This window comes from Cryptotermes secundus, unplaced genomic scaffold (assembly GCF_002891405.2).
Source record: "Cryptotermes secundus unplaced genomic scaffold, Csec_1.0 scaffold123, whole genome shotgun sequence".
NCBI classification, from domain to species: Eukaryota; Metazoa; Arthropoda; class Insecta; order Blattodea; family Kalotermitidae; genus Cryptotermes; species Cryptotermes secundus.
In genome coordinates this window covers 923518-936107 of record NW_019736394.1, presented here as the reverse complement: position 1 = coordinate 936107, position 12590 = coordinate 923518, and positions in this window count along the sequence as shown.

Genomic DNA, 12590 nt, shown 5'->3' with positions numbered 1-12590 from the left:
CTATGGCCCTCCACTGCCTGTTGCAGGGATATCTTTACTTTTCACTAACTGTACACTTTTACGTTTTGTTGAATAATATACAAGCGATAAATCTGTTCTGACTTTCGATGGAAATTACAGTCATGTAAATAGGGGTATGTTTTCGCTACAGTTTCACTTCTGCTGAGGTCCAATGGCGAGTGCCACTACCTCAGTATAGTTGTGTTATGGCGTCGATTGGTCGTTATCCCGACGGTTGTTGTGCTCCCCTCCCCCATCTTGCAAATAGATGAGAAGAGGGATTCCCATTCCCGGGGGGCGCTAATTAAATATAGACCAACCCTTGTTTTGATTTCAGTAGCTACGAAGTACCCGGCCACTCAAGCACTATTCATACGTAAACACGAGACACATGGCGTGTCACAGCAACCGTATGGCCTTCCTGTTTTACTCTGAGGCTTGCAGAGACCGCTGCTGGCCTTGGGTCATTTACAGGACTGCACATCCACCAAGATGAATTGAACACAATTTCTAAAAAATTGCGCAGGTTAAGCAGATAATGGAAACGTGCCTGTTAGCTTCTTCTGTGTTTAAGTGCTTCCTTCTTTGTCACTGAGTTATCTGTCTTCGTGCTTTCTTTCTTCCTCAGTTTCTCGCGTCATCCTTTCTTGACGGTATAATATTGTCACGTGTAGGGTGGAACGCATGACGGAAATGATGGTTTATAGTTCAGATGATTGAATTTATTGGCCCTTCGGTTATAGTCTCTCTTAATCACACTTAAATACAGCGCTATAGCTGATTTACACACTTTCCAGTCCACCGCTGTAAACGCACTAGGATTCCCAGTCTTCACTAGTCGTATCCTGGCAACGGATCTCATCACAGAAAATATAACAGTCTCACTGGATTACACGCTCCAAGTATTACACATGAACAAAGTCATCAAATCACACGTTAAATCCTCACACGCCGACCTCCTGCATTCTTCTGTACTCCTGGTTCCAATTCTGTATTCGATTACTGATCTGCACTTACTCCATCTGTCCTTGCACTCTCCACTTCTGTCACTATCATTTGAAAACTGAAATTGTCCAAGTAAAAATCAGTTACATTGCGACTGACCGTCAGTCAGTCAGTACTGTTTGACAAATACGGTCTTGTTTTTGGCCCACTCTGTATATTTTTAGGTTAACATCATTGTTATGTAATTTTTGGATAGCAAAATTGGCGACGTTACGGCGATAACATTAGACTTAACATGGACGTTTTGGTTCTATGCTGTGAGGAATTTGTCTGTGACTCCACAGTCCTTTGTTGGACCTCGGCCGCTCTTTCAGTTTCTTAATTTCTACACAGTTGGTAGGACTCCTTGGACGAGAGATCAGCCCTTCGCAAGGTCGCTACCTGCACACAGACAACACAATCACAGAATAAACGCACACACAGACATCCATGCCTTGCGTGGGATTCGAACGCACGATCCCAGTGTTTGAGCTGGCGAAGTCAGTTCATACCTTAAACCGTGCGGCTGGCCACCGAGATCGGTCGCTGTGAGGAATACTTATCATGAAATAGTCTCTGGAATTAAGGCAAATGGCGTATAATTATAATGGAGATAATTACACAATGAGAAGCTTCATATCTTTACTTTTCTCGTTGAATCGACTGCTACTGAAACCTGAAAGTTCCGAATATACCAGCAGAAGCTACGTGTTCATGCCCCCTGTTTACACTGGGAACTACAAACTTTTCACCGTGGCTCACTGCTTGCACCACAAGGCCAAAGCCGTGCATGCACTCGGACCGTTAATTACGCAAAGGCATTTTAACTCCACTGTTTGCACCGAAAGACTAAAGCAGTGTATTTAGGCTAAACGAAACTGCCTATTTAGACCCACTTGCTGTACCGGAAGGCTGGAAATGTGTAGTTGGGTCCAGTATTTGAAATGAAGGCAGAATTGTGTATTTGGAGGACAGTTGAATTTTGTATTGTGACTCATTGTTGGTAACGAAAGCCATTTAGACTGATCGTTTGTATATTAAGGCCTATAATTTCGAGCCGAATTTCCTTCTTGTATGTAGCTTTTCTTGCTGAATACTCATTATTATATTACAAAATCCCATTTATTCTTTTCAGTTACTATGATCCGTCGCTAACATTTCACATATTCAGTTATTTATTTCATTTTAGCAATTTCAGTTGAAGTTATGAAAATGTAACATTTCAAACTGAAATAAAGAGCTAGCGCTTATGTGTCTTGAATATATAGAGATTAAATACTTCATTTTACAAGAAATTAAGCATTATCTTCCATGATATGTATGCAGTGTCCGTCTTTTAGTGCACTCAATTTCACTTGTTATTTCACATCATGTTTCGGCACTACAGTGCCATCATCAGGTGCTCCATTTACGTTAATCTATTTCATTATCTGTCGAAAACAGAAAAGTGTAAATTAAAAGTGAAGAAACCAAATTACTTTGAAAGCGTCACTTTCTTTTCCTCACATTTATTTGCACAAAAACTAGGGGTTAATACTGAACTAAATCTGTTTTTCACCACAGAATTTCCTACAACCCTGATGGTACTGTAACATCTCCGCTTGTCCTATTTCAGCTTCAGTTTCAAAAGCGAATTTAATAAGCACATGATTTTTGTTATTGCCTTATATAATGTCAGCGGCCCAACTACGCAGCTTAGAAACCAAAACTGCAGGATCATTATTAATGAGTTGTAAATAATTTGTAAAGAACTGGCAGAGGTCTGCTATAAGACTGTATATCAGCACTGTCTGCAGGTTTCAACAAAGAAACGAAGACATTGGTCTCTTTCTTAATATTCTAATTAAGCGTCCCCTTAGCACGAAACAGAGATAAACTTCTAAACTGCGACGTTACGTACTAACGGGCACGTACAATAGAGGAGCCACTAGAAAAAGAAGATAACATTTGTATGTTGGCGGTTTCCGTAACGACATGGGACCGACACAAATAACGAAGTTTATCGCACAAGGGCGAAATATTAGTCACCAGTAAACCAGTAAATATAGGACTACTGAAGGCCATTTTTGTGCATACTTGAAAGGTAAGACTGAACGTATACATACAATATTCCAACTTGCCTCCTTCGCGACAAGAAGTTATAGAAGTACGCCTACTTCTGTGTTTTGTTTCCATCCAGCAACAAAGAATTGCTGAAGAAATTATCATGAAACTGGATACTTGGTAGTTCTGTTGAGATTTCTCGATACGTTCCAATTTTGGTTAAAATCCGACAAAAATAAAAGCAATTTTGCATAAAAACCTACACTCGTTTCAGCTTGCATCACAAATATAAGCTGCTAAATGGGAAATATTTCCAACGAACACAGTTGAGAAGACAGACAAATTCTTTATTTCTGATAGATTTTCAGTACCTCCCGCGGTTTAGAGGTACTTAAAGGTGATATCTATGCTGAGGACTAGAGCAATGTTGAATTAATTTTAATAAAATTTTATATTAAATGTTTTTGTCACGAATTTTTCAAAGCGCCAATAATTTGAGAGACTGAGGCCAGCTGTCACACGAGGATAATGGTTAAATTCAAATTAAAAATCGACTGCCACTAGCAGTGGTTGCCCTGGCTACCAGATGGAAGTAGCACTGGGGTCTGTTTGACCCAGGCGACAGTCACCCCTCAGTCTGAATAGAAGATTTTTTTCTTTGTCTTCCAGTCATTTTTCCATTCTTTAGTCTTTGTTTAAAAAAAAGAGTTAATTCGCGTCTGTCGAACGTATTTCGTGTTTTCTGAGAAACTAAAATTGATATATTTTGTTTTAATATTTTCAATATTTTATAACTTATCATTGTTATTGTAGGTCATTGTAAAGCAAAATGACGTAACAAGTGACAAGTTGTGAAAACTAGTTGGGGGCATTTGTTACACTTTAGCAGCTTCTCCCCCCCCCTCACATTGCCTTCTGATATGCACAGGTGGCAAACATGANAGAACCCATAGGAGTGAAAAAAAAAAAACGCACCAAACGCACCAGGCCCAAAGAAACAAACACGAAGACGGGAAAAGAAGTTTTGTCTAAGAATTTCAGCGTAAGAAAAATACCTGAAAATAATTCAGTGAATTCTGTAATGCTACAGACATTTTGCAAAACACTTGAAGAAGGAATTGAACACTTTTATGATTCATTTTAGAATCGAGAATTAACCCTTTGTCGTACCAACCGGAATCCTTGCAATAGGAGTTAAGGGGTCGAATTAAATGAAGGCATTTAAGTAAAACGTCTTCCCTTTCAATAATGAAGGACTGGAGGAGCAAGAGTGTTAAAGGAAATTGTATTTATTTTTGTACTTTATAACCAAAAGTACGTCTAGACTGTAGAGGTGTAGCATGTCCTTGACCACTTCCCCTCATTTTTTAAAATTTACTCACGGATTTCAAGTCAGTCAATCTTTTGTGTCAGTTCGCTTTCAAGCACTTCGAAATTTGTTTATATTTCTGTGACAGCGACATGAAGATAATAAATCACTGTGGATGGCAGAGATAATTGTCTACAGTTCGTAGGCCCTCTGTGGTCTAGTGGTCAGAGTTCCTGTCTACACATCCTGAGTTCCCTGCTTCGATTCCCGGCTCTACCAGATTTTCTGAGAAGTAGTGGGTCTGGAACGGGGTCCACTGAGCCTAGTTAGGATAACTGAGGAGCTCTTTCAAGGATATAGCGGCTCCGGTCTAGAAAATCGAGATTAACGGCAGTGGGGTTCGTTGCGCCCACCACGCGACACCCTCTAAACGCAAAAAATGGCACTAACTTCGCCGACTAGAGACGTTCGCTAGGTCGGTATAGTTGGCTTGCTAACTAAAACCACGGAGTTTGTTTTTTTTTGTTTTTTATTGTGTTTAAGAAAGGTATATCTGCTGGACAATCATCTGTCTCATTTTTTTCTAAGAGTACTGTACCTAACCAAGGAAGGTGGAGTGGTGTTATTGTCTCTTCCACCCCATAACACTCAAAATCTGAATACCTTATTCAGGCCCATTTTTGGACACTTCAGGATGTTTGTGAACAGCGCCTCTGGTGCAAGGTTAAGAAGCCATACCGACAAAATATGACGATTTACATCACATCCACAGTGAATCGTGCCCCGTTTCCTAAATGTAAAGTCTGTATTTGTGCTGTTTACTGACGAGTGTTCCTCGCCTCCTTTCTTTTCCCCTTGGCGCTACAGCCCCAGTGAGCCTAGGCCTACCTCCACATGAACTCCGTTCACTTCGGTTTTTTTTAGATCTTACACATTCGGTAGGACTCCTTGGGCGGGTGATCAGCTCGTCGCAAGGCCTCTACCTGTAGACAAACACAGAAAAATGCACACAAACATCCATGACCTGAGTGGGATTCGAACCCACAATCCCGGCTTCCGAGCGAGCGAAGACAGTGCATGTCTTAGACCGCTCGGCTACCGTGACCGGCTCCTCGTCTCCTACTGTGACTAAATTTCCACTTCAAGACAGAAAAGATCTGAAGATTTTGGATTTCGAACTCGAAGTTAGATGTTAGCAGTCAGCATTCAACATCAGGCTTAAGCACAAATCATTCATCTCGAGAAGCAATCTGCACCATGTAAACCCTGTTGAAGTGAGGCCCTTTCCAAAAGCAGCTCTTAGCGACAGTCGCAGGCAATAAAGACGGCTGGGTACTCTTTTGACTGACACTCGAGTAAAGATTGCGTTAGAGGCTGACGCAGAGTCACACGCTAAGCTGGTTAAATGTAACAGATTATTCAGTGACAGCCTAGAGAAGAAACGAAAACGTAGACAATTGAAAACGAATGTTCAGATATTTGAGGGAGATGAATGTTTTGTACTGAAGCCTCCCTCAATTTCCAGAGCTCTCACAAAATTGTTCCTGTGCATCACAAGCAACATATGGGCCCAGGAGCTTTGCGTAGGACTCAACGTCTTTTACATTTGTAGCAACTGCATTTCTGATGACGACACTGGCTATTTCAGGTCTCTATAGTCATGTGATGACACAAGTGCGATCGTTTTGAATACATCTACTTAATAAGTAATCATAAATCCAAAATCTGCATTTATGTCCTTTATTCAGCTCATATTAAATGCAGCTGATATTATTGTGACCTATTAATCCATTGCTAGGCAACTACTAAGTATACACGTTCCATGAAGCACACAAAATTATGAGCTGTGTTCTCTGTGGACCATGCTACAACGCGTTGCTAGGTACCACAACAACGCTCTACAAGAAAATCCGGTGTTTTCTACTGGGTCTGAACCGAGGCTATATAACTAGAGTCTGTTTGTAGGTAGAGAGATGGATTACAGAGTAAGAATTGGGAGTTCAGAAGATGTAGGAGTATAGAGCAGTAGCCGGAAGAGATTTTGGTCACGTCTTCGGAATTGGCATCTGCAGGAAATGACTAGAAAGGAATTAGATTGTGACAGCAAGACGTCGTGACTGAGTAGGAGTGACGCTGAGACTCTGATAAATCAATTGCCAGGATACGACTAGCGAAGACTAAGAGCCCCCGGTACCCATTGGATAGGAGGTTGGGTGGATCCCAGAGCCAGTCTTGACGACGTGGGGAAGAGAAAATTCTTGCTTCCACCTGGACTCGAACACCGACCTCTCGGTCGTCCAGCTCGTAGCCAGTCGCTCTACCGACTGAGCTATCCCGGCTGCACCAGCTCCAACGTATTCAATCTTATATTGCGGTCCCTTCGAGGCCCAGGGACATATTTACTCCGGGGGAAAAGGGGAAGAGGCGTGAAGCTGACCTATCACTTTTTTAAATTTCTTTTATATAATATATAAACATTAAGTTCGTACCTCACGGGGCAACATTACATCTCCGCTACAAAGACTAACTGTCTTTGCTGTTGCCATGCACAGGGTTCTAATATGGTAAAGCGGGCGGCATATAGGCACCACCGAGTTTCAAAGGTTAGTAGGGCTACGTACTGCTAGAAAACAAATTAGTGGGTCACGCAACCTGAGTCCAGTTGAAAGCAGTGTTCACCATATTTTGGCGAGGGCTTCTCAGTATTGTTAGGTTAAGTGGAAAAGACTGAATTGAAACTGTTGCAGAATCCAGAGGTAGGTAATGACTCTTTGAGATGGGGCAGAATTCAAATATTGGCACGTAGGCCTATATTTAAGGATTTGATTAGGAGATTTTTGACTCTGTTCGCCTGTTTCAGAATAGGGGTTAATGGAGAATTATGTTAAATACTGTAATGAACAGTCAGGATCCGTATAAGGAGGTTAATTTCTGAACTAGCTGAAGCACTATCAGCTTCTCGAGAACTCTGTTCCATGAAAGTGGTAATTACCTCCAATCAGCATCTGCTTCTTCTGTATTGTGTAGCCAAGCGTTCATTGGCTTTTTCGCTTGTTACTTGTTTTAAATCAGGCATGTCAAACTCAACTTGTACAAGGGCCACCTCAGCCCTATAAATAATAGTCCAGGGCCGCACTTCAAAATAGAAATATACATTAGATTTTGATACAAGGAAATTTAATTCTATTTATTATTTAGGAATAATTTCAATATAATTACCTAAAGTCACATATCTTACAGTTTTAAAAAGCAAGAGAATGCCATTTTTGACAAGTATCAAACAGCTTTTCAATATGTAAAAAGAGAGATTACACAAGAAATTATGTTAGAAATAGCAAAACATTGAATTTCCTGCTGCCTGCTAATTTATGTCTGCGTGAGACTTCTTGTCTTCTGGTCTGTTGGAAAATTGTCTTTACAAAAAATATTTCTACTAAAATTTTAATATTGATTTTAATATCAATTAGCTCTAAAAGTAAGTACTGGGTAGGTAAGTCACAAAGAGCTGATAAGGATGGTCCGTCATCTTGAAGGCTTGTTATGGAACATTTCACTGTAAAATAATACCATAATGTACTAATCGTAGAGTTGAGCCACATATTAAAATGGATAATATAGAATTGTAGTTTTGGATGTGTAAATTTGGAAAAGAAGACTCAAGAATATCTCCATTGAGAAAATTGTGTAATTGTTAAAAGTATTTGAGGTCTATAATTATCAAGTAATTTCCTGATTAGTAGTAGCTGTCAGCCATTCAAGAATGTTGCTCTTGCTTGAAGGGACTGATGCAAAGCACGAACCATGATACTTTTCGGAACGCCAGCCAGTATGGAGCCACTGTACCCTCTGTATCTTTGTACGCAACTTTTCAAGATGAGCCATCCTGCCCCGTCTTGGTTTGTTTGCATTGGGGATCACCCCAACAAGCAGCAATGTGAGGGCTGCGACAGGGACCGTAGCCTCGGGGTCCTCCCTTGCACATCATAACCCAGGATTACACGGCGGCCTACAGATTACAAGTTCCTCGCGAAATTTCACAAAGGGCGTGCAATTCTTTAAACTCATCCCCTATTTCCAGAGTTCGCAATGAGGATGGTAACCCTAAGTCTTCTAGCCTTGTACCACGACCCCAAGAATTCTTACCCTCAGGCCGAGGGCTGAGGGACATCCCGGAGGGGGCGCATTGGACTGTGAGCAGCGCGAGAAGAGCGTTTGATAAGTTTAAGGCACTGTTCTAGGTAATGGGCTACGCCATAGCTCAGATTGTTATTCGTCGGCTTTCCACCACAGGGGCCCGAGTTCAGTTCAGTTCAGTTCAGGTCGGTTTTGATGGGAATTTTGGTGGTAAAATTGGCAATGTGGCAGGTTTTTATCGGAGAATTTCGGCTCCAACTGCAATTATCCTTTAATTTAATGCCCCATTTATCTCATTCAATACCCGTGGCCGAAGTACTGAGGGACTCAGTCTGATCCACCGTAGAAGTAAAAAGAACACGCTCTGGAGTGACTGATGAAACAAGAAATCTTCCAATCAGTACTGCGAGTCTTCGCCCGGCCTCAAACAGAATATTGCAATACTGGTCGTAGCAACAGTAGCAGCAGCGGGTGTGGTGCAGTGGCTGTTTGCACCCACGCAAGAACTCCCTGTTCACAGTGCAGCCGCAACTCGCCCTGTGACTGCCAAATTTTTTAATATCTGGACTTAAATACATCAGTTAGACGTGCCTCAGAATATTGTCAACTCCTATATGCATCACGCGATGTGTTGGATATGTCGGAGTTTGGTGTTCGAACCGTAAATCTAAAATATCTAAAATAAAATATTAATTATTAACTGTAAAAATTTTAATATTTAAAAATTTCAGTTCTGTGCTTTGAGGTCCCTTTATTGATTTCATGGAAACAGTCCTACCAACTGTCTGTAACATTCATAGTTCCATATTCATTTTGACGGATCTAATGAGAAAAGTAGTAGTAGTAGTAGTAAGGGCGACGTCATAGCTCAAGCTTGTCGCTGGTTTCCCACAGCGGCGGCCCGGTTTTGGTCAAGTGGGATTTGTGGTGGACAAAGTGGCTCTGGGCGGGTTTCCTCCAAGTACTTCGGTTTCCCTTGCCGATCTTCATTCCACCAAATTCTCCATCATCATAATCACCCGGGGCAGGCTACAATAGGCCAATCAGTGGCCTCCGTGCCGAGTAGACTCAGCTGGACTCCACCACCCACTGAGCGAAAAAACTAATAGTAGAAGAAGAAGAGACTTAGGAGCTTAATGGGGGTTATAACATTGCAAAATGGTTTGAGCCCTGAGCTGTGAGACCGTTTTCTTGTACGTCTCATATTATACTGAACTCGCCTAAGGACCCATTAAGAGAAAGGCATTATTCCCGGAAGCAGGAACACATTTTCTTAAGAGAGTGTGTCTTAGAGAAGTTCTGCTTAAGATTTATGAGTATATATCAAAGAATTCGTGAACTCGGAGAGAACTTAATCATTTAACGGTAAGTGATGATAAGATTAAATAACATACTTTAATGCAGTAGTAAAATTCGATAAGATAATATGTAGTTTACAATTACATTGCAACTGGAGGTGAAGACTAAATTCGACATTAACTTGACAAGTGCAGTGGTGTTCAATAATGTGAGTTGGATATTCGGCTGATTAACGCACATGCGCAGCAGGAGAAATAGCCGTGAGTACAGGCTGCATACATGGGATAGAACTGTGTGAATCCTGGTGCAGATTTGAAGGGAAAATCCCGAAGGACTTTCGGGAGGTAAGCATGGCTGTAAATTTTATGGCCTTTTCTTCACTGGCTGTTAAATCATTCAAGATGAATGCTTTTGCCTAATGTCAGTGATAGAAGAATTAATCCCTAGCAGAATTTTCATATGAGAATTCGTTGAAGATGATTGTATGTAGTCGTAATGTAACTGCTTGCGTATCTTACCTGTGAATAAAATAAGTGAACGGAAAAAGCGCATTATTTATTCTTTCGTAATTCCAATGTTGGCTTAGACGTCAGTTTTCTACCGATTCCTTTCACAGCTTTCTTGATCTTCTTTATCTTCTTAAAATATTAAATTTTAATAATATTGCCTAGGGTTTGTGTGCTTTACACCGTCACGTAACTATTAAATGTATAATAGCTTATTTATATAACATGTTATGATAGAAATAAAGTCCGTATCATGAGGTGAAATATTACGTTCTAATATCCATAAGCTAATTAATTCTATCTGGAATAAGGAAAAACTTGTGTGATCAGTTGAAGAAGTTTATTATTGAACTAGTTCACAAGAATGGTGGTAAAACTGACTGTAGTAATTATCATGGGATATCACTGCTATCAACTTTACACAAAATTTCATTCAGTATTCTTTTCTCAAGATTAGGACCATACATAGATAAAATTATTGGGGATCATCAGTGTGGGTTTCGACGTAACTGATCAAAAACTACTCAGATATTTTGCATTCATCGGATATTGGAGAAAAATTGGAATACAATGAGACAGTACATCAGCTATTCATAGACTTCAAGAAAGCCTATGATTCAGTTAGGAGGGAAGTACTGTACAATATTTTGATAGAGTTTAGGATACCCATAAAACTAGTTAGGCTGATTAAAATGTGTTTAAACGAAACGTATGGTAAAGTCAGTATATGTAAACATTTGTTTGATAATTTTCCTATCCAGATTCGTCTGAAACAAGGATATGCTTTATCGCCACTGCTTTTCAACTTTGCTTTAGAATATGCCATTAGGAAGATCCAGGAAAACCATGTGAGACTGAAATCAAACGGGAAACATCAGCTGTTGGTCTATGCCGTTGATGTGAATCTACTGGGTGATAATATAGATACCATGAAGAAAATCACACAAACTTTAACCGACGCAAGTAAGGAGGTTGGTCTAAAAGCAAACTAAAGTATATGTTGCTGTATCGTCAAAAAATGCAGGGCAAATTCATGATATAAAGAGAGGTAACAGATATTTTGAAAACGTGACACAGTTCAGATATTTGGGAACGACGATAAGAAATCAAAACCTGATTCAGGAGGAAATTAAGAGGATATTGAACTCGGTTAATGCTTGCTACAATTCAGTCTAGAGCCTTTTGTCTTCTCATCTGCTTTCTAAAAACTTAAAAATTAGAATATACAAAACTACAATTTTACCTATAGTTCTGTATGGGTGTGTAGCTTGGGTCTGACATTAAGGGAGGAACATAGACTGAGGGTGTTTGAGAACAGGGTGCTGAGGAGAATTTGTGGACCGAAGAGAGATGAAGTGACGGGAGGTTGGTGAAAACTGCATAATGAGGAGCTTCATGACTTGTACTCTTCTCCAAATATAATTTGAATGATCAAGTCAAGAAGGATGAGTTGGACAAATGACACGAATGAGGGAGAAGAGGGATGTATGTAAGGTATTGGTGGGAAAGCCAGAAGGAAAGAGAACATATGGAAGACAAAGACGTAGGCGGGTGAATAATATTCAAATGGCTCTTAGAGAGGTAGGATGTAATGGTATAGATTGGATTGATCTGGCTCAGGATATGAACCATTGGAGGGCTCTTGTTAACACGGCAATGAACCTTCAGGTTCCATAAATTGCTGAGTTCGCGAGTCACTGCACAATTAGCAGCTTCTCAAGAAGGACTCAGCTCCATGAGTGACTTATGTCCTCTACTAAGGAAACAATTTTGTGCTGGGCTTAGTGGTAGATGCATTCATTATCATTCGACGTGTTATTCTAAAAGAAATGGCCGCCACATACCGCTCGTATGCTACACTGTATGATTATATGTTACGTAACAAGCCCCCTTATAATTCTCTGAACATTTTGATAACATTTTCATCAGTGCTTCTGAAGCTCTACCGCAAACCCTGTAAATCCTTCAATTAGGCCATAACTTTTTGGCACTTCCCTGACAACAGACAACCCGCATTGCACATTTGACAACACATGCAGCTAATTCGGTTCTGTTGAACAGTTACGGCTGTCGTGCGTGAGTGCAGTAACGGGTCTAACAGCGTCCCTTACACCTGACGATGGAAAGAGATCCAGTACCCGAAGCGCTGGGTTTAAAAAGCTGAAGGGGGTGTATATTGCCCCAAATAGTTCCGTCCACTTAGAGAGTTCGCAGCCTTAATGAGACCAGATCTCTATGAACACGTATCGCGTGACGTCTCACAGCTCCAAGCTCGTTTCAGGATATGGGAAAATGCGTCCTGTATGCTGAGAGTT